This window comes from Aotus nancymaae, unplaced genomic scaffold (assembly GCF_030222135.1).
Source record: "Aotus nancymaae isolate 86718 unplaced genomic scaffold, 86718_ANA_hifiasm-v0.15.2.pri h1tg000099l, whole genome shotgun sequence".
NCBI lineage: Eukaryota > Metazoa > Chordata > Mammalia > Primates > Aotidae > Aotus > Aotus nancymaae.
This window is the reverse complement of record NW_026988514.1, coordinates 7,001,743-7,005,860: the sequence shown is the minus strand read 5'-3', so window position 1 is coordinate 7,005,860 and position 4,118 is coordinate 7,001,743. Positions and strand designations below refer to the sequence as shown.

General features: G+C 45.2%; 1 pseudogene; it reads left to right on the top strand.

The window, feature by feature from the left end:
- The first annotated feature begins 484 nt into the window (after nt 1-484).
- Nucleotides 485-801, top strand: LOC105707572 (large ribosomal subunit protein eL36-like; annotated as a pseudogene).
- The last annotated feature ends 3,317 nt before the right edge of the window (nt 802-4,118 follow it).

Genomic DNA, 4,118 nt, shown 5'->3' with positions numbered 1-4,118 from the left:
AGGCAGGAGGATCGCTTGAGCCCAGGAGGTCAAGGCTGCAGTTAGCATAGGTTGCGCCACTGCACTCCAGCCTGAGTAACAGAGCAAGACTGTTTTTGAAAAAAAAAAAAAAGAGAGAGAAAGAGCCAGGTGCGGGGGAAATGATAGCTCAAATGGAGCAAAATGTTAACAGCTGGTAAATCTGAGTGAAGGGTACATAGTTTTTTGTTTTAAATATTCTATAACTTCTCTGTACATGTGAAGCTAGATCAAATTTAAAAGTTTTTTAAGGGTCTTTTACTGGCCAATAAGCACACAAAAAGATGTTCAATGGCCCACTGCGGTGGCTAATGCCTATAGTCCCAGCATTTTGGGAGGCTGAGGCAAGCAGATCACTTGAGGTCACAAGCTCTTGACCAGCCTGGCCAACATGGTGACACTCCATCTTTATTTAAAAAATACAAAAATTAGCTTCTGCCATGGCCGCCATGGGAGAGCAGTAGCCATGGCTCTTTGCTACCCTATGGCTGTGGGCCTCAACAAGGGCCACAGGTGACCAAGAACGTGAGCAAGCCCAGGCACAGCCACCTCCGCGGGCATCTGACCAAACACGCCAAGCTTGAGCGGGACATGATCCGGGAGGTGTGTGGCTTTGCCCCATACGAGCGGCGTGCAATGGAGTTACTGAAGGTCTCCAAGGACAAATGGGCCCTCAAGTTTATCAAGAAAAGGGTGGGGACACACATCCTTGTCAAGAGGAAGTGGAAGGAGCTGAGTAACTTCCTCGCGGTCATAAGGAAAGCTGCTGCCAAGAAAGACTGAGCCCCCATCCCCTGCCCTCTCCCTGAAATTAAAAAAAAAGAGCTTGACAGAGAAAAAAAATACAAAAATTATCCAGGCATGGTGGCCGGCACCTATAATCCCAGCTACTCAGGAGGCTGAGGCAGGAGAATTGCTTGAACCTGGGAGGTGGAGGGTGCAGTGAGCTGAGATCACGCCATTGCACTCTAGCCTGGGCGATGAGAGAAACTACGTCTCAAAAAAGAAAAGAAAAGATGTTCAATATCATCAGGCATTCAGGAAATTAGGGAAAAGCAAATCAAAATCACAATGAGCTACCACTTCACACTCACTAAGAAGACTACAGTCAAAAAGATAATACCTGTGTTGATGGGAAGGGTGTAGGTATTAGAACTGTATGGCAGTTCTTTGAAAGGTTAAACATGCAGTTGCATTTAACCCAGTAATTCTATTCCTAGGCATACACCCAAGAGAATTAAAAACAGATACAAAAGCACATACTTGCACACAATTGTTCATCGCAGCGTTATTCACAATAGCCAAAAGGTGAAATCAATACAGATGTCCATGAACAAACAGAAAAATGTGGTCTGTCTATACAATAGAACATCATTCAGCAATAAAAAGGAAAGAAATACTGATACATGCTATCACATGGGTGAACTTTATAAATGTGATGCCAAGTGAAAGAAAGCAGCACGAAAGACCACACATTATATGATTCCATTTACATGAAATGTACAGAATAGGCCAAAATATAAAGACAGAAAGTAGATTAGTGAGTGCCTAGGGCTGGGGAGGATGAAGAATAGCAGGGTTATATTTAAAGGATTCAGAGTGCCCTTTTGGGAGGGATTAAATGTTCTAAAATTGATTGTGGCAATAGTTGAACAACTGTGAATGTGTTAAAAATCACTGGGTTGTAAGGTGGATTGCATGGTATGTGAATTTCATCTCAACAAAGCTATTACTCAAACAGTGTTCTTTTTTAAATTTTTTTGTCTGTCTTGAACTCCCATGATTTCACCAAAAAGTATTCTTGTTTAGTCTCTGAAGTGTTCCAGTATGTATAATAAATTGTATGTTCACCCTACTTAAGCTTTATATAGGACTCAAAAGCAAGCCTGACTTGATGATGGAGTTTTGCTGTTGCAATAGAAAAAGGATACGAATAAGGGGAATTTTCTGTCAGAGAAGTGGAAAGCCTGGCTCTTCTGGCCTGGAGGAGTCAAGAAAGGAGAAAAGAGCAGCATTAATGATAATAATCATAGTATCAATAAAAAGAATAGCAATAGCAAACTTCTATTAGGTGCTTACTCTGTGCCAGCATAGTGTTAAGTGCTTACATAAATAATCTCCTTTGATCCTTACAGTATCCCTATGAGGGATACAGACCTTGCATCCTTCCCCATTGTCCAGGCTCCTCGGGGAAGCAGTGGTCAAGCAATGGCTTCCAACCTCCTTTTTCTATGCCAAAGTCCCAAAGGGGGAAGTGGGTGGAAGACATGAGGTGATTATTCACGTTACCCCCAATTTTCTTCTCCCCAGTAACCACCTCCTGAAGAGGCTGGAAAACCAAATACTCTCTTTCCCAGCCTTCCTTAAAAATAGAATGTGACTTAGTTTGGCCAATTAGATAAGTTTCCTTTAGAGCTTCTGGGGAAGACGTTTTGTTTTCAAATGAAGGGGACCACCACAAGAGAAACACTGCCTGCTCGTTGGTCTCACTTATACGTTCCTTAAACTCAAATGTGACGGGTGGAGCTGAGGCAGCCATTTTATGATGATTAGCCAAAAAAGATAAGAAAAATAAGCCAAGGGCCAGGCACAGTGGCTCATGCCTGGAATCCCAGCACTTTGGGAGCTGAGGTGGGTGGATCACCTGAGGTCAGGTCAGCCTGACCAACATGGCAAAACCCTGTCTCTACTAAAAATGCAAAAATTAGCCAGGCATAGTGGCATGCACCTGTAATCCCAGCTTCCCAGGAGGCTGACACAGAAGAATCACTGGAACCCAGGAGTCAAAGGCTGCAGTGAGCCGAGATCATGCCACTGCACTCAAGCCTGGGTGACAGAGCAAGACTCTGTCGAAAGAAGTAAAGAAAGAGAAAGAAAGAGAGAGAGAGAGAGAGAAAGAGAGAGAGAGGGAAAGAAAGAAGAAAGAAAGAAGGAAAGAAAGAAAGAGGTAAGGGAGAGAGGGAGGAAGGGAGGGAGGGAGGAAGGGAAGGAGGGAGGGAGAGAGGAAGGAAGGAAGTCAAGGAAAGAGGGAGGGAGGGAAAGAAAGACAGGCCAGGAACAACAGAAGGACAACACAGAGACCACCTGGGCTCTTAATGACCTCACAGAGTTGCCAAGCCATCCCTAATACCACCTGCTCCCGGACCTTATGAAAACCCTTATGGTTTATGTCAGTGTTAGAGTTTCTGTTACTTGAAGCCAAAAGCATTCCTAATTAAAACAACATGTTAGATTAAAGGAAAGCCAAAAGCAGAGGGACTCTGTCCATCTGAAGTCCTGGCCAGGTTTTCTGCCGGGTGGAAGGAGGGAAGGAGGGTGTGCTGCAGTAAGCTGGAGGTGAAAGCACAGCAATGGCAGAGGGCAGTGCCTGGCACTAGAGCCCGTGTGTGATGTGCTGGTGATACTGAGGTTCCAGGCCCCCCAAGAGGCAGGGAGCACCAAATGTAGCTGACTCTGGCTGGAGCATTTGGCAAAGCAGGCCTTGCTGCAGGGGTGAAGTAGGCCTTGCTGAACGGGAATAACAACCAGAACTCTAGGCAGCACCATCACAAGACCACAGTGAGGCCAATTTGAAGCGAAGACTGAGCCCAAATGAGTCAAGACCAGATCACAAATTCAGACCAAATACACCAGGACAAGGTGCCTGGGAACCCCAGCAAGCTTGGCTCTCTGTAAAACCATAAGAGACACTGTGGAATCCCTGTCCTGTATTATTGGAATTGGACAGAGGAAGGGAGAGGCAAAGACATAGGAACAATTTTGCATTTCCCTGGAAGAGACTGAGTTCTCCTGAAGAGGCTGTTTAAATTGTAAAAGAATGAGGTTGGCAAGAGTAAAGTCCACTTTCACCTTATACTGGCCCTGCTCCCCCTCTGGATGGAGGCTCATAAAGAAGATTAAATCCACCATAGATGAATAAAGAAGTGTTCTGGTGGGTGCAGAAGAGCACACGTGAGCTGTGGTCTGGGTAATATTGGGCTCTGCTGCACAGTCTTTGTAGACTTCTGTGAGTGCAGCCAGGCCAGAAGTAGGGGAGGGTTTCTCCCACTGGTCAAAACCTGTCTTTCCGTTTGAGCTTTCCATTATAAGTGAGCTAGAGG